The sequence below is a fragment of the Pan troglodytes genome, chromosome 11 (assembly GCF_028858775.2).
Source record: "Pan troglodytes isolate AG18354 chromosome 11, NHGRI_mPanTro3-v2.0_pri, whole genome shotgun sequence".
NCBI lineage: Eukaryota > Metazoa > Chordata > Mammalia > Primates > Hominidae > Pan > Pan troglodytes.
This window is the reverse complement of record NC_072409.2, coordinates 36,575,849-36,599,322: the sequence shown is the minus strand read 5'-3', so window position 1 is coordinate 36,599,322 and position 23,474 is coordinate 36,575,849. Positions and strand designations below refer to the sequence as shown.

Sequence of the window (23,474 nt, the reverse complement as noted above, 5' to 3'; positions counted from 1 at the left end):
TCATCTGTAAAATAACAAAACTAATAGCACAAACTGTGGTGGATTGATTGTATCAATGACCATAATTAATGGTGTTTCTGTAGCAACATCTTTTTCTGTGTACTGTAACTCTGGGTTGGTCATGTTATTTGCTTTGGCAAGTGGGACAGTAGCAAATTTGATGCAGTCTGACACATGAAAAAGTATACCTGCTCATTCCTTTCCTCCTCTGCCTTTATCATAAGAAATTCCCAAACAAGGGGAGGGGCCATGTGGAACAGAGTCAAGATAGCCCATGTTGTCCAGTTAATGCCCAAGACATGTGAGAGAGTCCAGTTAAGGTAATCAAAACTACCTAGGTGACCTGAAACTGATCAAAGATGTGTGAATAAACCCTGTTGAGCTCAGCTGAACTGTGCAGCCAATGATATCAATTTGTAACCAAAGATAGGTGATTACTGTTTTATGCCATTGAGGTTTTCTGCTGGTTTGTTATGCAGCAGTAGCTAACTAATAAAATACTTCATTGCTACTGTGGAGATTAAGACAATGCATATGAATGAGTTTTGCAAACTGTGAGGTAATATACACATGAGTTTAAAAAGTCTTAAGATCAATAGATTATTTGTTGGAGATGAGGACATAGAACAGTCACAAGATGTAGATTTCAGTTACTTCTAGGATCCAGCTAAGTGTCCAAATTGTTCTGTCAATGTTTATTTTGTTATACTTGTTCAAAGTGATATATATTTATTGTGTTGACCTATCTGCCTTATCTATTTGTTCAAGTGCCTTAGAAGTTCTTATCATTTATAAATGATTACTGAAAAAAAAAAGAAAAGGAACAGTAGAGAAAATGCTAGAGCTAAAAACATGGTGTGGAAGAAGGTCACTAGATTGTATTCACTTAAATCATTTAAGTACAGAAAATTTTCATTAGCAGGCAGTCAAGAATTTTTCCTACCAAGTTATTAATAGTTTGGCCTGACCAAAGCCAAAATTGAGAACCCCCCCAAAAATTATGTATTTGATACTATTTAACATTAATTTATGGAATATTTTCATACTGTTGAATTACAAAAATTATATACTGCAAACCTAAGTAAAAAAGTAAACTTCTATTTCTGAGTAGTCTGTGTTCTCAGAGTTAATTTTTAAAGTAGATCCTTCGGATTTTGTAGCATATTTTTTCAAAGCAATAATGATATGTTCTGAGGGTTACCTTAAGACCACAATTAACAGCAATAATTTAGTAAATATATATTTTTGGAACTTAGCATGGGCCTGGCTCTGTTCTAGGGAGTAGAAATGTGCTAGTGAATAAAACAGATAAAAATCCATGTTCTCATGGAACTTACATTTTATTAGGGTGGATAAAAATAAGCAAGCTATATGAATAAATATGTAATATGGCACCTGACAGTTAGTGCTATGGAGAAAAACAAATCAGGGAAGGCATAGGGAGTGTGTCAGTGGGGGCTGCAATTTTAACTAGGTGGTTTTTACTGTAGTGGCTAAAGAAATGAGCCAGGGGCTGTGAACACAGATAAAAAGACCAATGCTTTGTAGAATTATATTTGGTGGTTTGACATTCCTTCTCCTGCTCTACTTGCTCTTCTCAAGTCCATAGTTTTCACTCTGAATTTGTTGAGATTAAAACGTAGAGAAGAGGGACTCCCAGGCAAGATGGCTGAATAGGAATAGCTCTGGTCTGCAGCTCCCAGTGAGACCAACTCAGAAGATGGGTGACTTCTCCATGTCCAGCTGAGGTACCTAGTTCATCTCATTGGGACTGGTTAGACAGTGGGTGCAGCCCACTAAGGGTGAGCAGAAGCAGCGTGGGGTGTTGTTTCACCCAGGAAGCTCAAGGGGTCAGGAAACTCCCTCCCCTAGCCAAGGGAAGCCACGAAGGACAATGCTGTGAGGGACAGTGTTATCCAGCTCAGATGATGTGCTTTTCCTAAGGTCTTCACAATACACAGACCAGGAGATTCCCTCGGGTGCCTACACTACAAGGGCCCTGGGTTTCAAGCAAATACTTGGTGGTCATTTGGGCAGACACTGAGTTAGCTGCAGGAGCTTTTTTCGTACCCAGTGGGGCCTGGAATGCCAGTGAGACAGAACCGTTCTCTCCTCTGGAAAGGGGGCTGAAACCAGGGAACCAAGTAGTCTTTCTCAGGGGATCCCACCCCCAAGGAGACCAGCAAGGTAAGATCCACTGGCTTGAAATTGTTGCCGCTAGCACCGAAGTCTGAAGTTGACCTGGGATGCTAGAGCTTGGTGGGGGGAGGGGCATCCACCATTACTGAGGCTTGAGTAGGAGGTTTTCCCCTCACAGTGTAAACAAAGCCACTGGAAAGTTTGGACAGGGTGGAGCCCACTGCAACGCCACAAAGCCACTGTAGCCAGACTGCCTCTCTAGATTCCTCCTTTCTGGGCAGGACATCTCTGAAAGATGATGCAGCCCCAGTCGGGGGCTTATAGATGAAAAATCCCATCTCCCTGGGACAGAGCATCTGGGGGAAGGGGAGGCTGTGGGCACAGCTTCAGCAGACTTGAAAACATTTCTGCCTGCTGGCTCTGAAGAGAGCAGCAGATCTCCCAGCACAGTGCTCAAACTGTGCTAAGGGACAGACTGCCTCCTCAAGTGGGTCTCTGATCCCCATGCCTCCTGGTGGGGAGACATCTCCCAGCAGTGGTTGACAGACACCTCATACAGGAGAGCTCCAGCTGACATCTGGTGGGTGCCCCTCTGGGATGAAGCTTCCAGAGGAAGGAGAAGGCAGCAATCTTTGCTGTTCTGCAGCCTCCCCTGGTGATACCTAGGCAAACAGGGTCTGGATTCCCCAGCAAACTCCAGCAGACCTGCAGAAGAAGGGCATGACTGTTAGAAGGAAAACCAACAAACGGAAAGCAATAGTGTCAACATCAACAAAAAGGATGACCACACAAAAACTCCATCCAAAAGTCACCAACAGCAAAGACCAAAGGTAAATAATGCACGAAGGTGAGGAAAAACCAGCGCAAAAAGTCTGAAAATTCCAAAAACCAGAATGCCTCTTCTCCTCCAAAGGATCACAACTCCTTGCCAGCAAGGAGTTGGATGGAGAATGAATTTGACAAGTTGACAGAACAGGCTTCAGAAGGTGGGTAATAACAAATTCCTCTGAGCTAAAGGAACATGTTCTAACCCAATGGAAGGAAGCTAAGAACCTTGATAAAAGGTTGGAGGAATTTCTAACTAGAATAAGCAGTTTAGAGAAGAACATAAATGACCTGATGGAGCTGAAAAACACAGCACGAGAGCTTCGTGAAGCATACACAAGTATCAATAGCCAAATCGATCAAACGGAAGAAAGGATATCAGAGATTGAAGATCAACTTGATGAAATAAAGCGTGAAGACAAGATTAGAGAAAAAAGAATGATGAGGAATGAGCAAAGCCTCCAAGAAATATGAGACTATGTGAAAAGACCAAACCTACGTTTGATTGGTGTACCTGAAAGTGACCAGAAGAATGGAACCAAGTTGTAAAACACACTCAGGATATTATCCAGGAGAACTACCCCAACTTAGCAAGACAGGCCAACATTCAAATTCAGGAAATACAGAGAACACCACAAGTTACTCCTCGAGAAGGGCAACCCTAAGACACATAATCATCAGATTCACCAAGGTTGAAATGAAGGAAAAAATGCTAACGGCAGCCAGAGAGAAAGGTTGGGTTATCCAGAAAGGGAAGCCCGTTAAACTAACAGCAGATCTCTCTTCAGAAAGCCTACAAGCCAGAAGAGAGTAAGGGCCAATATGCAACATTCTTAAAGAAAAGAATTTTCAACCCAGAATTTCATATCCAGCCAAACTAAGCTTCATAAGTGAAGGAGAAATAAAATCCTTTATAGACAAGCAAATGCTGAGGGGTTTTGTCACCACCAGGCCTGCCTTACAAGAGCTCCTGAAGGAAGCACTAAATATGGAAAGGAAAAACCTGTACCAGCCACTGCAAAAACAAACCAAAATGTGAAGACCATTGACACTATGAAGAAACTGCATCAACTAATGGGCAAAATAACCAGTTAGCATCATAATGACAGGATGAAATTCACACATAACAATATTAACCTTAAATATAAATGGGCTGAATGCCCCAATTAAAAGGCACATACTGGCAAATTGGATAAGGAGTCAGGACCCATTGCTTTGTTGTATTCAGGAGATGTATCTCTGTGTAAAGACACACATAGGCTCAAAATAAAGGGATGGAAGAAGATTTAACAAGCAAATCAAAAGCAACAACAACAACAACAAAAAAGCAGGGGTTGCAATCTTAGTCTCTGATAAAACAGACTTTAAACCAACTAAGATAAAGAAAGACAAAGAAGGGCATTACATAATGGTAAAGGGATCAATGCAACAATAAGAGCTAACTATCTTAAATATATATGGACCCAATACAGGAACACCCAGATTCATAAAGCAAGTTCTTAGAGACCTACGAAGAGACTTAGACTCCCACACAATAATAGTGGAAGACTTATTTATTTATTTATTTATTTATTTATTTATTTATTAAGATCGAGTCTCACTCTGTCACCCAGGCTGGAGTGCAGTGGTGTGATCTTGGCTCACTGCAACCTCTGCCTCTCTGGTTCAAGTGATTCTCCTGGCTCAGCCTCCTGAGTAGCTGGGACTACAGGTGCATGCCACCATGCCCAGCTAATTTTGTATTTTTAGTAGAGATGGGGTTTCACCATGTTGGCCAGGCTGGTCTCAAACTCCTGACCTCAGGTGATCCACGTGCCTCGGCCTCCCAAAGTGCTGGGATTACAGGCATAAGCCACGGCACCTGGCCAATAGTGGGAGACCTTAATACCCCACTGTCAGTATTAGACAAATCAATGAGACAGAAAATTAACAAGGATATCAGGACTTGAACTCAGCTCTGGACCAAGTGAAACTAATAGAGATCTACAGAACTCTCCACCCCAAATCAACAGAATATACATTCTTCTCAACACCATATAGAACTTATTCTAAAATTGATGACATAATTGGAAAGAACGGAAATCGTAACAAACTGTCTCTCAGACCACAGTGCAATCAAATTAGAACTCAGGATTAAGAAGCTCACTCAAAACCAAACAACTACATAGAAACTGAACAGCCTGCTCCTGAATGACTACTGGGTAAATAGCAAAATAAGGGCAGAAATAAATAATTTATTTGAAACCAATGAGAACAAAGACACAACGTATCAGGATCTCTGGAACACAGCTAAAGCAGTGTTTAGAGGGAAATTTATAGCACTAAATGCCCACAGCAGAAAGCCAGAAAGATCTAAAACCAGCACACTAACATCACAATGCAAAGAACTAGAGAAGCAAGAGCAAACAAATTCAAATGCTAGCAGAAGACAAGAAATAACTATCAGAGCAGAACTGAAGGAGATAGAGACACAAAAAACCCTTCAAAAAATTAATGAATCCACAAGCCGGTTTTTTGAAAAGATTAACAAAATAGACCGCTAGCCAGACTAATGAAGAAGAAAAGAGAGAAGAATCAAATAGACACAATAAAAAATGATAAATGGGAGATCACCAGTGATCCCACAGAAATACAAACTACCGTCAGGGAATACTATAAACACTTCTATGCAAATAAACTAGAATATCTAGAGGAAACGGATAAATTCCTGGACACATACACCCTCCCAAGACTAAACCAAGAAGTCAAATCCCTGAATAGACCAGTAACAAGTTCTGAAATTGAGGCAGTAATTAATAGCCTACCAACCATAAAAGCCCAGGACCAGATGAATCCACAGCCGAATTCTACCAGAGGTACAAAGAAGAGTTGGTACTATTCCTTCTGAAACTATTCCAAATGATAGAAAAAGAGGGACTCCTCCCTAACTCATTTTATGAAGGCAGCATCATCCTGATACCAAAACCTGGCTGAGTCATGCACAAAAAAGAAAATTTCAGGCCAATATCCCTGATGAACATCGATGAAAAAATCCTCAATAAAATACTGGCAAGCTGAATCCAGGAACACATCAAAAAGATTATTCACCATGATCTAGTCATCTTCACCGCGGGGATGCAAGGCTTGTTCAACATATGCAAATTGATAAATGTAATTCATCACTTAAACAGAACCAATGATAAAAACCACATAATTATCTCAATAGATGCAGAAAAGGTCTTTGATAAAATTCAACACCTCTTCATGGTAAATACACTCAATAAACTAGGTACTGATGGACCATATCTCAAAATAATAAGAGCTATTTATGACAAACTCACAGCCAATATCATACTGAATTGGCAAAAGCTGGAAGCATTCACTTGGAAAACCAGCACAAGCCAAGGACGCCCCCTCTCACCACTCCTATTCAACATAGCATTGGAAATTCTGGCCAGGGCAATCAGGCAAGAGAAAGAAATAAAGCATATTCAAACACAAAGAGAAGAAGTCAAGTTATCTCTGTTTGCAGATGACAGGATTGTATATTTAGAAAACCCTACCTTCTCAGCCCAAAAATTCCTTAAGCTTATAAGCAATTTCAGCAAAGTCTCAGGATACAGAATCAATGTGCAAAAATCACAAGCATTGCTACATACCAATAATAGACAAACAGAGCACCAAATCAAGAGCAAACTCCCATTCACAACTGCTACAAAGACAATAAAATACCTAGGAATACAACTTACAAGGGATGTGAAGGACCTCTTCAAGGATAACTACAAACCACTGTTCAAGGAAATAAGAGAGGACACAAACAAATATTCCATGCTCATGGATAGGAAGAATCAATATCGTGAAAATGACCATACTGCCCAAAGTAATTCATAGATTCAATGCTATTCCCATCAAGCTACCATTGACTTTCTTCACAGAATTAGAAAAAAACTACTTTAAATTTCATATGGAACAAAAAAAGAGCCCATATAGCTAAGACAATCTTAAGCAAAAAGAACAAAGCTGGAGGCATCATGCTACCTGACTTCAAACTATAATACAAGCCTGCAGTAACCAAAACAGCATGGTACTGGTATCAAAATAGATATATAGACCAATGGAACAGAACAGAGGCCTCAGAAATAACACCACACATCCACAACCATCTGATCTCTGACAAATCTGACAAAAACAAGCAATGGGGATAGTATTCCCTCCTTAATAAATGTTGTATGGTCATATGACTAGCCGTATGCAGTAAACTGAAACTGGACCCCTTCCTTACACCTTATACAAAAATTAACTCAAGATGGATTAAAGATTTAAATGTAAGACCTAAAATCATAAAAACCCTAGAAGAAAACCTAGGCAATACCATTCAGGACATAGGCCTGGGCAAAGACTTCATGACTAAAACACCAAAAGCAATTGCAACAAAAGCCAAAATTGACAAATGGGATCTAATTAAGCTAAAGAGCTTCTACACAGCAGAAGAAACTATCATCAGAATGAACAGGCAACCTACAGAATGGGAGAAAATTTTTGCAATTTATCCATCTGACAAAGGGATAATATCCAGAATCTACAAGGAACTTAAACAAATTTGCAAGAAAAAAACAAACAACCCCATCAAAAATGGGTGAAGGATATGAACAGACACTTTTCAAAAGAAGATATTTATGCAGCCAACAAGCATATGAAAAAAAGCTCATTATCACTGGCCATTACAGAAATGCAAATCAAAACCACAATAAGATACCATCTCATGGGAGTTAGAGTGGTGATCATTAAAAAGTCAGGAAGCAACAGATGCTAGAGAGGATGTGGAAAAATAGGAATGCTTTTACACTGTTGGTGGGAGTGTAAATTAGTTCAACCATTGTGGAAGACAGTGTGGTGATTTCTCAAGAATCTAGAAGTAGAAATACCATTTGACCCAGCAATCCCATTAGTGGGTATATACCCAAAGGATTGTAAATCATTCTACTATAAAGACACATGCACACATATGTTTACTGTAGCACTATTCACAATAGCAAAGACTTGGAACCAACTCAAATGCCCATCAATGTTAGACTGGATAAAGAAAATGTGGCACATGTACACCATGGAATACTATGCACCCATGAAAAAGAATGAGTTTATGTCCTTTGCAGGGACATGGATGAAGCTGGAAACCATCATTCTCAGCAAAGTAGCACAGAAACGGAAAACCAAACACCACGTGTTCTCACTCATAAGTGGGAGTTAAACAATGAGAACATATGGGCACAGGGAGGGAAACATCACACTCTGGGGCTTACTGGGGATGGGCAGCAAGGGCAGGGTTAGCATTAGGAGAAATACCTAATGTAGGTGATGGATTGATGGGTGCAGCAAACCACCATGTCACATGTATACCTATGTAACAAACCTGCATGTTCTGCACATGTATCCGAGAACTTAAAGTATAATAAAAAATTATAGAGAAGAGGTGGGAATAGGTGAGGAGGCCACAATGGTGTGCCCAAGACTGCAAAGGGAGAAGTAGGTGAAAGATGAGAGGGAGATATGAAGCAATGGCAACTAGTCCCACTTTTGGAGATGGTTGTTCACATCAAGGTAAATGATAGGAAATGGAACATAGAGTTTTCTGTCTTATAATGTGCTTTTGTATCTCAATGCGTTTTTCCTCTTTTATAGCATACATTACTGAAAGGCAGGAAATACGTGTTTGCTTGGAGATAAAATAAAGGGGGTTTCTGGTGATCTGGATTAAACTACTCAAAATGTCTTGAGGATGTTATCTCATATGAGGTGACAGCTTTTTATAGTGGGTGCCGGTTGCCTGTGAAAATACCCCAAAAGATAATGTCTTAAAAGAGCAATTTTATCTTGCTCATGATTTTGTAGGTCAAGTACTAGGCTTTTCTGGATCCAGAGAAGTCATTTATATGATAGCTCACTCTCTTAAAAGGCAAATTGGTACTGACTGTTTGGGAACACAGCAGGTCTTCAGCCTGGAACTTCCAGTTCTTCTCTATGTGGGCTTCCCCATGGGATTCTTTGGTCTTCCACACAGCATGGTGGCTGGTTTTCAAGAGCATTGTTCTAAGACACAGGTAGCGGAAGCTGTCAGTTTCATAAGGCCTAGGCACAGAAACAGGTACAGTGTCACTTCTGTAGTTTTGTGTTGATTAAAGCAATTACAGAACATACACAAAATCTAAAGGGAAAGGACATAAATCCCCACATCTCCATGGTTAGGTTGAAATGTTAAGTGAAAAAAAAAAGTGTGTTATTCCTACTCGATTGTCAATAGTTTTTACATTTTAAGACTCTGTTTGGTTTACTCTATCTAACACAGTACCTTAAGTTGTCATTGTTAAAGTTAATTTAAAGTTAAATTGAACAATGATTTTATATGGCTCAATATTTGAGGAAAAGTGTGAAAGATGTTTTTCTAAAATTGGGAGAGAATAAACTGGATAGGATCTTTCCTATCTTGATTGTTTTACTCCAAGAAGTCCATGTTATTTCCCCAAAGTCATTTTCCTTTCATTGCAGCCATGGTTGACTGGCCAACTGGACATTAGCTGTAAAAATCAGAGAGGAAGAAATTGCTTTAATAGATTCCAAGTCAGGCAAGAATATTTCCTGCATCGTGAGCCACTAAGCTGCGGGTATTCCAGACTGCTGCCTGTTGGAGATCACCAAAAAAATCTGATGGCCCATAAAGGCAAGACAGGCTTAAGGCCAACCTAAAGGGTAGAACTGTCAGAAGAGTTTTAAAAATGAGTCATGCAGTGTTGATTTTAACTCAATGTTGTGCTTAGGTATGGAAAAACCATTCATCATTATTTCACTTATAAAACCGTACTCAGTGCTCAGCTGGTGTATAGCCTTCTAAGGCTCGTGGGACATCTACCATTCATTTTTGTCTGTATTGGTTAATGCTATTCAGAGAAGAGTATTCTAAGATAAAAATTTTGTTTTAAAAAACAGAGGTTGATAACAACTCTGAAAGCAAAATAGGACTAGCAGCTTGTGGCTATGGAGAGACAGGGCTTAGTAATCCCTGCATAGTGTGGCAGTTCTTCCTTTATCCAGAGGTTCAGGAACACTTTTCAGAGTGAAATGGGTCTCTGAATTTTGGGCAAGATCAGGAAAGCCCTGTCCCTGGGAACTAAAGGGATATTTGCATTTAAAAATATTTTCAATTTTTGTGGGTACATAGTAGGTGTATATGTTTTATGGGTTACACAAGATATCTTCATGCAGGCGTGCAATACAGTAATCACCACATAAGGGTAGATAGAGTATCCATCACCTCAAGTATTTATCCTTTGTGTTTTACAATTCAATTATATCCTTTTAGTTATTTTAAAAAATGTTTTCTAATTGGATCAGAAATTATGATGAGGAAAAAGGCCTTAATTATGAGGCTTGTGATATTATCTTTCAGACAGCCTCAGTTAAAAGTTGGAAACTTAACCTTATGAGAAATGAAACCTAAAAAGACGCAATGCAAAGAAAAGAACTGATATCTAACTTCACCTGGAGAGATTTCTTCCCTGCCTGCTGCCTTTCCTACTGATAATGAAGTGTTTATCTCCCAGCCTTGGTGTTATAGGACTGTGTTTGGAATTCTGAATACTGTCTCCCTTCGCCAGCGGGCTCCTATTGGGTGCTATTATTATGGGCAACTAGAGAGAAACTGAAAGGCTGAAGGAGGAAAAGGAGATCATGGCTTCTTTCTGTTTCTTGATCCTTTCAGGACTACAATAGCAATGGAGCATCACTCTGAATGCAGTAATTGCTTCCAATAGCACCAGGTGGCTCCAGTTTCCATTTGCTTTTTTATATTCTTGTACCAGCCTTGTTGCATCTACCAGGATTACCAACAATAAACAGATGGTCCTCTCCTCATAAGTCTCAGTCCTAGCTCTGCAGGGGCCGTCCTCTGAGCTCTGGAGGTACTAGGCCATCTAGCAGCTCTCCTTCCTCAGAGGTCTATGTCCAGGTCGTCAGGATTTTTCTTCCAAGCTTCTAAATTCTTAGGACCTTTGGATGAGTAGCTGCTTTTGAAGTACCATTTCTTGGTGTCTCACTGTTTGCTTTTTGCCTTATTCCTTTTATCCTATTCACAAATTCTTTATATTAAACCTCCATTAAAATCACGGATGAGTATGACTGTGACTGATATATCTATTTTGTAGGAATGTTTACAGTAGGCCCTAGCGCTACACTGATTTTGCAATAGAGGTGCAGAGCCTGAAGCTTTCATTTTTCACTAAGATACAATGGTAATGTTAACCCATAAGAATTGCCATAGTATAGTTACTAATCAACCAGCTAAACATGCGGAAGGAGGGAAACAGGTGGAATTATGTAGAGGGGTCATTATTTAATTGTTTTGAACTTCTGGACTGACCTGGCTCTCTAAGGGCCAGCATTTTTCCCATGAAATTCTCTTTATATAAACATTTTACTCCTCCTTCCACTCCCCCACTGTAGGTGCCACTCCATGGTTGCTGGCTTATGTGTATGACTCTAGGACTCCATTTTGTCCTTGAGTCCTATTGGTACTTTTTCTTCTATTTAAGAGATGGATGAAGAGAAGTGGAATAGGGAAGGAGAGTGGGCATAAATTTACTAAGTCATTAGGACGTGGTGCCATTAAGAAGACAAGAGACAAGGTGTCCAGACCACAGATCCATAGTGTGTACATCAAGAAATTCACAGGAGGTACGTCTGAGTTAAATCTTGAAGGATGAACTAGAGTTCCCATGATAAAAAGGGAAGAGGAGATAGTTTGCTACAACTAGATAATATACATCCAAATATCTGGATAGATGGAGTAAGCCTGTAACATTTTGGCAAATTGTTGAATAGCAGACGGGAAGGGCAAAATTAAATTGGACTTTTGTCATATCTATTTTCCAAGCACACAAGACGTGCTGGGAACTGAATACTGTTTGTATAAAATGTAATTTTAAGTAGGCTTCAGGATATATACAATTTTAATTGACTTCCATCAAAGTATATATATTTCCCTGTTTACTAATTATTTTGGGTAGATATGTCTTATTTTCCCACTTAGATTTCAATTAGAGACAGTATTAAATACTATTTTGTATCCATCTAGCAAAACTTTACACAGTGACACATAAAAAACTTAGTAGATTCATATGAATTTAATAAATAAAAAAATTAATGAAACTTTAAAAACCCTATAATGTGTCATGAAAATCGCCTGTTGAGACCAGTATTCTATTCTGGAGAAAAGCATTTTGTTTTCTTATGTGGTATGGGTCTCAAAAGGTAAGGAATGTACCACTTCATCCAAAGTTCTCAGGATTTCCTTGTAATACATCCTTACCACAATGTGAACATACATTTAGTTAATGATTGAATCAGTAATGATTTTCAAAATATCATTGGAAGACAGATTTTTTTACCTGTCATAGAGGGGTTTGATTTATAGTAAAATAATTTAGTTAATCTTTGCCACTTTGGGGGTGTTCAGCTTCCACATCTGCTTCATAATGGTATCTTCATCTTAACTTGGAGATCACTTACTTGAAGGCAGTGTCCATCTCTAGGTGTGGAAGCCAAAGATGTTCCTCTTTCTTCATCTTGATAGAATCAGGTGGCAAAACACTGACACAGACTTGAACAACAGGTGTTCTTTTGTAAGATTTTGGATCTTGAGCAAGTGATAGCACAATACAGAGTCTGTTAGAGTTGTCTGACATCCCCTGGGTATCTTCTGCATAGCCGTCCAGAGCTTACTTGGGACCTGTCAGATTTTCAAGCTGGTCTTCCAGTAGTCCAATATAATTCCAATCAATTCTCTCTCTCTTTTTGCTTCAGATGATCTGTGTCATGTTCTGCTGTTTACAACCAAATGCTGAGATGATATAGATGGTGTTTAAAATACAAGAGAACATACATGTCTATGTTCTCTTATATTTTTATCCTCATTTAAACCTGACGGTTTTAAAGAAGTATAAATACTACAAAGTAGAATTTTGACCAACAAAGAGAGTATTTCTGTCTTTAATTTCAACCATCTGTGACAAGTTTCCCACCGGATGCAAAGGTTGTTGACAAGTACTGTAAATGCCTGCAAGTGACACACACCTTTTTAGATGGAGATTTCGGGATTTCCCCAGTGAATGTGATGAGCTGTCCAGATGGTGCCTTGATACCACTCAGCAGAGTCCTTTAACGATAACAATTAACAGCAAATTACATTTAATGCCTTGAAAGGAGTCCAGTCGCATTTGTTTGATCAGAAATCAATCCCTGGGTAGATCCAGAAGAGAGAAAAGAGTTCCAGCACAGCCATCTGGATACTCTTTTCCCTGCCACTTTTGCCACTGAAGAGGGTTTAGGGATGTCCATGGCTCCTCTTGGAATATATATTCTGCTTCTGGAAGCTGTTTAAAGAATGGGCCTTGCTGAATTAAAAAGAGAAAAATTGGTTTTTGTCCCATCAAAGGCAAGAGTCAAGTTGGATAAAAATTCTGTTTAGATGGAGAGGACAAGAGAAAAAGCTTAGAAAACCTGCCCTAGACATTTGTGGTGATTCTAGGAGTTATGATATAAAAAAACTATGCCAAAACAAAGGTGGAGCATAACTACTGCAAATGATGAATTCAAAGAAACATATGTTGCTTCTTCCCATATTATAAGCACAATCTCTCTTCACATAGCTTATACACAGGAAATGAGCATTATAATGAAACTTAATCAATTTATAGACTCATAGTTTAATTCTCATAGAAGCTAGTAAGGAACACACAGCTTTCAGTATATGTTATTTACTTCCCATTCAGAGTGCTAACTCTGCCTACTTGACCTGCGTAACTAAGGCCAAACTCTTCCTCACTGGGAAACAACTGAACATGTAGAGATCGTCCATCCAGGAACCATGTCTTGGTGCACCTCATAACTGAGTCCAGAATCTAGATAGTTGAATCATTGTAGGCAGCATATGACTAAGGGGTGAGATGTAATAAAATTATAGTTATTCCCCTTTGGAAATGGCCTCAAAACACAGTGGAGGGCCCTCAAACCCTAAGAGGCCATGTCTGTGTTGTTGAACCCCATGCTTTTGGTCAGATAACTGATTCAAGCTGGACCAATTAGATTTTATTTCCTGGACATCTGAATCTTAGAGAAGGGAGGCAGAGAGACTTAGGGGTTTTGGAGCTCGGTCACCAAAATGGCAATACTTTAGAAGAAAAGTTCTTCCTGTATATTTTTATGTGTACTTTAAGCATAGCTTTTTAAAAAATGTATTTTCATATGTTCTGATGTTTTTATCTTTTTGTGGGCCTAGAATTCTACAATTTCAATTTAAATTTCCAAAAATTCTGAAGGTTTGTATCAGTCAATTCAGGATAGGTTAACAGTAACTTCATAGTACATATCCATTAGGGTCAGTTGGGAGCTGTGCTCCATTGATCCTCAAACAGAACCATCTGGAATGATGCCAGTCACTGCAGCACACCATTAAATACTTCTGTTCAGATTGTATTCGTTAATGCAAGTCCCATAAGCATGAATTCAAGAATGTTAGGGAAACACAGTCCTATTATGTCCTGGAATGACAAAAAGTAGAAATACTGGAAATATTGATGAGTGGCACTAATGTAATATATCAGTTGCAGGATTTTTTGTTTCCTGATTTATTTATGGTCAGAGAATATTTCCTGTAATCTTTATACTTTATAAATTTGGAATTTATTGGAGTTTGCTTAGTGGTTGAATATATAGTCAATTTTTGTGACTGTTTCATGGACAGGAGGGCATATTTCCTCTGGTTCATGAAACAATGCTCCCTAAAAGAAGGCATATTACCTATATTTGGGTTATAGAAATATATATATATATATATATATATATATAAATTACATCTACTTTTTATATATGATACTTATATATGATACTTTATATATAATATTTATATACTTAAAAAATGTTTTCTTTCCATTTGATTTGCTGTGAATTAAGAGAGGAAATGTAGATCTGTGATTTCATTATTATTTTTTTAGAGACGGGGTCTCATTCTGTTACCCAGGCTGGTGCTATCATAGCTCAATACAGCCTCAAACTTCTGGGCTCAAAATAAGTGATTATAGTTGCTTGCCACCACACACAGCTAATTTATTTTATTGTTTGTAAAAGCAGGGTCTTACTTTGTTGCCCAGGCTGGTCTCAAACTCCTGGCTTTGAAGTAATCTTCCCACCTTGGCCTCTAAAAGTGCTGGAATTACAGGCATGAGGCACCGTACCCAGCTTGAATCTGTTATTTTAAATATATTTTCATTTATTGACCTTTGTATCTTCTGTGATTTTTGCTTTATAAATATTATTTAGAGCATATATTTGTAACTCGTATACCTTCATTATAAGTTGTGCATTTTATAATTATAAAACACTCTATTTTTATAATTTTATGCATTTTCCCTTGAATTCAGATTTATTTGATACTAAGATCATAAGCTCTAATCTCTTTTAAATACATACTTGCCAAGTGTTCTCCCCTACTACTGATAGGTTACTTATGATTTCCATCTGGATCCATTGATTATCCTCTCTTCCTTGAAATATCATTTTTTATTTGTCTTCCAGAACATTATATTACGTAGTTTTTCTTCTACCTCCCTAGTTGCTAACTTTTTCTCGTCTTATTTTTACTGTTTTCTTATCATCTCCCTAAACCTTTAAATTAGTTGGCATGCTTGAAGGCTCAGTTCCTGAAACTCTTGCCTTCTCTATTTTTACTAATTCTTTTGGTCAATGGCTTTTAGCCACTGGCTTGAATGCCAGCTATCTTCTATCAGTCAAGGGTTCAGTCAGAAGACAGATATCATAGCAGTTATTTCAACAGAAGGAATTTAGTATAAAGCATTATTGACTAGTCATACGTTTATTGACTATATCACCAGTGACTATTATTTTGAGATATTGGGCCACATTTTCAGCAATTATAGCTTTCAAAGAAAGGGCTAAGTTTGAGCACTTCAAGGTGTCATTTCCCAGTGTAATTTTAATTTTCTCACATGTGAGTTATATTGATGCCTGAGAAAGCACCAAGTGTGTTTGAGTATATAGATTATACCAGCTATCCTCTAGGCACTGGCACAAACTCTCTTGCTCCTTTTTTTTTTTCTTAATTTTCACTTATTCACATGCTTTTGGTTAATCCTTACTTGCATTGGAGAGATAAGAGCACAGAGATTTGAGTTTGACCATTGATGTGCAAATAAACAAAGTCTTTTAGCCTGCTTTGGTTGTAAGCCCCCAGAATTACCTGGATAAGGTACGAGAGGTCCTACACAAAGTCAATACTAATTTGATAGAGTTTCCTACTAGAGTGTGGAAGAGAGGTCTAGCCAGGAATATGCTCCTTTCCCATGCTCTTCTTTCTCTAAGTCTGTATGTTCCTTGGACATTTTCTTGTCAAAAGTGAAATTGATCAACTATCTTGTTAGAAATATAAATCGGCTTTACTTTGATAAGCAACTTCAGCAAAGTCTCAGGATACAAAATCAATGTACAAAAATCACAAGCATTCTTATACACCAATAACAGACAAACAGAGAGCCAAATCATGAGTTAACTCCCATTCACAATTGCTTCAAAGAGAATAAAATACCTAGGAATCCACCTTACAAGGGACGTGAAGGACCTCTTCAAGGAGAACTACAAACCACTGCTCAATGAAATAAAAGAGGATACAAACAAATGGAAGAACATTCCATGCTCATGGGTAGGAAGAATCAATATTGTGAAAATGGCCATACTGCCCAAGGTAATTTATAGATTCAATGCCATCCCCATCAAGCTACCAATGACTTTCTTCACAGAATTGGAAAAAACTACTTTAAAGTTCATATGGCACCAAAAAAGAGCCCGCATCGCCAAGTCAATCCTAAGCTGAAAGAACAAGCTGGAGGCATCACACTATCTGACTTCAAACTATACTACAAGGCTACAGTAACCAAAGCAGCATGGTACTGGTACCAAAACAGAGATATAGATCAATGGAACAGAACAGAGCCCTCAGAAATAACGCCACATATCTACAACTATCTGATCTTTGACAAACCTGAGAAAAACAAGCAATGGGGAAAGGATTCCCTATTTAATAAATGGTGCTGGGAAAACTGGCTAGCCATAAGTAGAAAGCTGAAACTGGATCCCTTCCTTACACCTTATACAAAAATCAATTCAAGATGGATTAAGGACTTAAACGTTAGACCTAAAACCATAAAAACTCTAGAAGAAAACCTAGGCAATACCATTCAGGACATAGGCATGGGCAAGGACTTCATGTCTAAAACACCAAAAGCAATGGCAACAAAAGCCAAAATTGACAAATTGGATCTAATTAAACTAAAGAACTTCTGCACAGCAAAAGAAACTACCATCAGAGTGAACAGGCAACCCACAAAATGGGAGAAAATTTTCGCAACCTACTCATCTGACAAAGGGCTAATATCCAGAATCTACAATGAACTCAAACAAATTTACAAGAAAAAAACAAACAACCCCATCAAAAAGTGGGCGAAGGACATGAACAGACACTTCTCAAAAGAAGACATTTATGCAGCCAAAAAACACATGAAAAAATGCTCACCATCACTGGCCATCAGAGAAATGCAAATCAAAACCACAATGAGATATCATCTCACACCAGTTAGAATGGCAATCATTAAAAAGTCAGGGAACAACAGGTGCTGGAGAGGATGTGGAGAAATAGGAACACTTTTACACTGTTGGTGAGACTGTAAACTAGCTCAACCATTGTGGAAATCAGTGTGGTGATTCCTCAGGGATCTAGAACTAGAAATACCATTTGACCCAGCCATCCCATTACTGGGTATATACCCAAAGGACTATAAATCATGCTGCTATAAAGACACATGCACACGTATGTTTATTGTGGCACTATTCACAATAGCAAAGACTTGGAACCAACCCAAATGTCCAACAATGATAGACTGGATTAAGAAAATGTGGCACATATTCACCATGGAATACTATGCAGCCATAAAAAATGATGAGTTCATGTCCTTTGTAGGGACATGGATGAAATTGGAAATCATCATTCTCAGTAAACTATCGCAAGAACAAAAAACCAAACACCGTATATTCTCACTCATAGGTGGGAATTGAACAATGAGAACACATGGACACAGGAAGGGGAACATCACACTCTGGGGACGGTTGTGGGGTGGGAGGAGGGAGGAGGGATAGCATTGGGAGATATACCTAATGCTAGATGACGAGTTAGTGGGTGCAGCGCACCAGCATGGCACATGTATACATATGTAACTAACCTGCACATTGTGCACATGTACCCTAAAACTTAAAGTATAATAATAAAAACATAAAATAAAATAAAGAAATATAAATCGGCATCTTATTTAACACTACTTACAATTTTTCTCTAATGTGTGATTTAAAACGAGAAAATATATATGACAATAAGAAATAGTGTTACATTTTGATAATATTTTCTCCTCCCATGATGTGGGATTTTCTTATTGCAGTCTCTTCAAAAATCACATAACCATTTTACTTGTGACCATTTTGTGTATCTTTTTGCTCTTTCTGTATTATCAAAATGCAATTGTTTGCAATCATATACTCATGTGAATATGACTAAAATAAAATACTGGCCAAATAGATAAATATTAATGATGATATTGATAGTTGTTTTCTTCTGAAGTGCTTTGGTGTATGTTAACTCATTTAAGCCTCATCACAATTTCATGAAATATTCTGAGCAAGTGTTTCCCTCTTGATTTTACAATCAATGACACTGAGGCCTAGGGAGGTTAAATGACTTGCTCAAGGTTGTAGTTTAGTCTTTTCTTATTTCTACATTGTTGTGAGACCCAAGCACTCTATAGTTGCCATTATTAATTTCTATTTTTAAATTCAAGTGGACTCGAGAATCTTTTGCTGGTTAAACTATTTTTATTTCTGCAACAACAGAACAGAGTTTGACTCACTGAATTGGCCTTTATGAAAGTTAATGAGGAATTAAGCTGCCTGAGAGACTTGAGGTGAAAGATTTCTCCAGGTCTTTTATACCTTGTAAACATACAGCAGGTAGAGAGCAAAACTTACCTTTGTACCTTGTCAGATGCAAGGGAGGAATTAATAAACACAGAGGAAGGAATTGCCTGCTGGGTGCTTTTAATGTTTAAGAGCTTCCAGTAATTGTCACACTTCTGTCTTTACTTCATTCTTGTACAGAGTGCACCTTTTATTCTCTAATCATCTTCTGTCAGTGATTATACACCTGTGGTCTCAGGGCCACAGTTTGCCAACAGGAGGTATACAAGGAAGCAGAGAGAATTTCTCACTGACTTAGGCGTAGTGTTTCTTTACTGTTTCTACTCATGAATGCCTCTGCTTCAAATTCTCTAAGCTGTTGGATTCTGTACCTCCTTTGACCTTCAAGATGCTGTTGATCTCTCCAGCCTTGCCTAAAACCACGGAATTAACCCATTTTCTGCTCTCTCCTGGCCTCAGATTTGTTTTAGGATTCTCAATTTGCAGGACTTGTTGGATTCCTGACCCATTGCCTCCTCTGTTATCAGGTTCACATCTGACTGCTCAAACTGGTTGAAATTAAAAATTCTTCATTTTGCGTCTGTCTGATGATCTCTGCCCCTATCTATGCTTGGGAATTATACTTTATGCTTTAGTTTTTTATTCTGCATTTTTTTATTCTGCATGTTCTACGGAGAGCATGATTCGCTATTGTTATCTCTCAGGGTTATTTAAATTAGTTACCTGAGAATGAACATGAAACTTAGTAAAACCCAGAATGACTGGAACCATGGGAAGCATGTGAAGTTTTTTTCTGAGGAGGAAACACATAATGGGAGTTCTGTCTTTTAGGGAATGCACTTTTCCAGATTCAGTTTATATCAGTTCAAATCTGGAAAATAATCTGTCTATCACCTTAAGAGTGAGGTTTCATACCCTTTCCCGTTCTCCACCCAATAGCTATGGAAAGGGGAAGATCCCAGAGAACTTGGATAGGAAAGGTGAAGTCAGAGCAGTGCTTCAGCCCCACAGGGCAGTAAGGGCAGCCTTCCTCTAAATACCAGATTCCCAAATCTGGCTGTGCTTTCAATTTGGGAGTTGGACATACTGCTAAACTATAATTTCTTAGGCCGTACCTAAAATATATTATGGAAGCATGGCCTGGAAATCTAAATTTTTAACAGATTCTCCAAATGATTCTGATGCAGTGGGTCAAAACATTGATATTTGAGAGCCACCGCTCTTAGAAACTGGAGGTAACAATTATGCAGATCATAATTGAGAGTAAAAAACATCTTATAAGATACAGTTGATAAAGACTCTGTATTTAAATCAGTCTGACAAAAGAGCTATTGAGAGGGGAGAGAGAATTCTCTTCAATTCTTTATAAACTCTTTGATACAAGAAGCTGAGCAACCTCCATAACTAATTGTTAGAGTATGAAACCTGAAAGAAGAGGATCCATGAATCATGACGAAATCAAAACAGATGACAGACTAGAAGAGATGTATTTTCCTTATCGACACCTAGCTAATGGCTTCACCATTGTCCTACTGAAGATGGACTGAAAGTTAATGTTAGACTCACCGTGTTTCGTAGCTTATGTTTATCATGCTTGTTACATCTTTATTGTTCTTTTCTTATGGTGTGTGTTTCATAGTTCTTCGTTCATCATGCTATTTCATCATCAGTGTCTTCTTTTTAAAAAGATGAAATCCCAAAGTTACATATTCTTCAGCTATTTTTATAGATACATAAATCACAACTGGGTTTGACTTTAGTGACAATTGTAGTCAATAATCTGATATTCAGAGTGGGAAAAGTAGAACAGTAGCTTCTCTTAATTTCTTAAGTTACAAAGTTGTAACTTAAGACTGGCTTCTATCTAGGCATGCTCAGGGGTGATATTCAAAAAGTAATACAAATTAATGTGTAAATAAAATGCATTTAAAATTCTTTCTGTTCTCTAAATTAGACATGTGTATGACACACATCTATAAGTATACAATTGCTTACTTAGTTATATAAATCATTCATCCAATTTAATAATTTTCAAATCAGTTATTGATTTATTTAGAAGTCAATAATATAATCTTTTGTTTATCATTTCACTGAGTTTCTCCTGTCTGAGTCCAGATTTAATATTGTGAGCCGCATAGCAGTGTTCCAATGACTTCTCCAATAGGTAGTTCCCCTTATCTGTCTGAAAATATTAAATGGAAAATTCCAGAAATAAACAATTCATATGTTTTAAATTGCACACTGTTCTATTAGTGTGATGAAATCTTCTGCCATCCTGGTCTGTCCTGCCCGGGATGTGAATCATCCCTTTGTCCAGTATGTCCACACTGTATAAGCTACCTGCTCATTTGTTGTCAATACTGTCTGCTCCAGACATCCAACCATCTACCCTATCATGGCTCCATCAACCAGACTCACCCAAAGCAGATGCTCCTCCTTCTGATGTATCATCACAGGGTCAGTAGTAGTCTAACACTATGTCACAATGCCTACATTATTCACCTAACTTCATAGCATCACACAGTCGTTTTATCATCTCACATCATCACAAAAAATGAGTACAGTAAAATAAGATATCCTGAGAGAGAAAAAGAGCAAGACCGCGTTCACATAATTTGAATTATAGTATAATTGTTCCATTTTAGTATTAGTTACTGTTGCTAATCTCTTACGCACCTAATTTATACATTACACTTCTTTTTCTTTCTTTTTTTTTTTTTTTTGAGATGGAGTTTTGCTCTTGTCACCCAGGCTGGAGTGCAGTGGTGTGATCTCAGCTCACTGCAACAACTGCCTTCCGAGTTCAAGCGATTCTCCTGCCTCAGCCACCCAAGTAGCTGGGACTACAGGTGCCTGGTACCATGCCCAGCTAATTTTTGTATTTTTAGTAGTGACGGGGTTTCACCATGTTGGCCAGGCTGGTCTTGAATCCCTGACCTCAGGTGATCCACTCGCCTTGGCCTCCCAAAGTGCTGGGATTGCAGACATGAGCCACCACAGCCAGCCAAATTTATAAATTAGACTTTATCATAGGTATGTATGTACGTATAAGAAAAAAACATAGCATATGTAAGTTTCAGTACTATCCACAGTTGCAGACATCCACCAGAGGCTTAAAACATATCCCCCATAGATAAGGGGGATAAGAGCTACAGTAAATGGGAAGTGGATAGGTACCTGGCACCTGTTACTTTTGTGTCTTTTGTGCTGGCTGCCCTGCCTTCATGTGCATATCCAGAGAGCCTGAGTTTCAATCAGACTGTGGCTATCACTGTCATCAACTAGTGATGACAATGTTGCTGCCAGTGTGCTACTGCTTTTGCCATCTGCTCTGCTACCTTGTCCTTGCAAATCTTGAGCTACTTTAAAATAGCAGGTGGATCAGAAAATGCCACTGGCACTGTTGCTGCCACCAGCTCAGCAGCCACCAGGAGTGTCCCATGTCTATACTGGCAAGACTTGCATTCTCAATTTCCTACCTTTGTTGATGCTATGCAAGATTATTAGATGGTGTTTTTCCTCAGTAACCTATGGCAGAATTTTAGATTTCAGTATAGCATGACTATACTGTTGTAAACTGGTTGAATAGCAGTTCTAGGTATACTACCTGTGTCAGTTCAAAGGAAGTTCAGCTGCATGTAACAGATACATAAACAAGCTAGACATTTACTTTTTTTTTTGTGGGACAGTCTAGAGATAGGCAGTTTGGGGATAGTATAGTGGCTTGATTAGTTTATACAAATCTCAATTTTTTTCTTTTGATGTTCTTTCATCCATGACATTCTGTTCATGGTCCAAAATAGCTGCTCAAGCTCAAGTCCTCATGTCATATTCCAGCCTTCAGGAAAGAGGAAAATGGAGAGGAGAGAGATGTGATGTCTCCTTTAAGAAGACTTCACAGGAGCCTCACATAATATATGTCACATGTAGAAGCAAGGTAGGCTGGAAAATGGAGTCTTTAGGATGCCAAGTTTCTAGCTCATAATCAAGGTGATAGCTAAAGACTAAGTTTGGAGACAATTTGCGTCCTGTTACATCACTCTTTAAATCATGCCCCTGTTTCCTTAAGGTTGATAGAAAAAGCACAAAGAAATGAAGATACAGATGGAAAATATGGAATGCTCATTCAAGCTACAGTTTCAAAGCATTTTGATTCTGGGTCATGAACTTTTGAAAACATTTTTTTCCAATGCCCATATCAGAAAGCTAGAAAGATCTCAAATTGACACCGTAACTTCACAATTAAAAGAGCTGGAGAAGCAAGAGCAAACAAATCCAAAAGCTAGCAGAAGAGAAGAAATAACTAAGATCAGAGCAGAACTGAAGGAGCTGGAGACACAAAAACCCTTCAAAAATCAATAAATCCAGGAGCTAGTTTTTTGAAAAAATTAACAAAATAGACCACTAGCTGGACAAATAAAGAAGAAAAGAGAAGAATCAAATAAAAAATG

At 38.3% G+C, this 23,474-nt stretch overlaps 1 long non-coding RNA gene across 4 annotated transcripts; it reads right to left on the bottom strand.

The window, feature by feature from the left end:
- Positions 1-1,323: 1,323 nt before the first annotated feature.
- LOC134807601 (uncharacterized) lies at positions 1,324-21,500 on the bottom strand. Of its 4 annotated transcripts, none has more exons than XR_010148491.1 (4): positions 21,442-21,500; positions 20,590-20,696; positions 8,913-9,069; positions 1,324-2,844 (listed from the first exon to the last, which is right to left on the bottom strand). It is a non-coding gene; the product is annotated as an uncharacterized LOC134807601 (long non-coding RNA). The 4 variants fall into 4 exon arrangements; XR_010148489.1 differs by having other exon boundaries at positions 20,590-20,699; positions 21,442-21,477; XR_010148490.1 differs by having other exon boundaries at positions 20,590-20,740; positions 21,442-21,469.
- Positions 21,501-23,474: the final 1,974 nt, after the last annotated feature.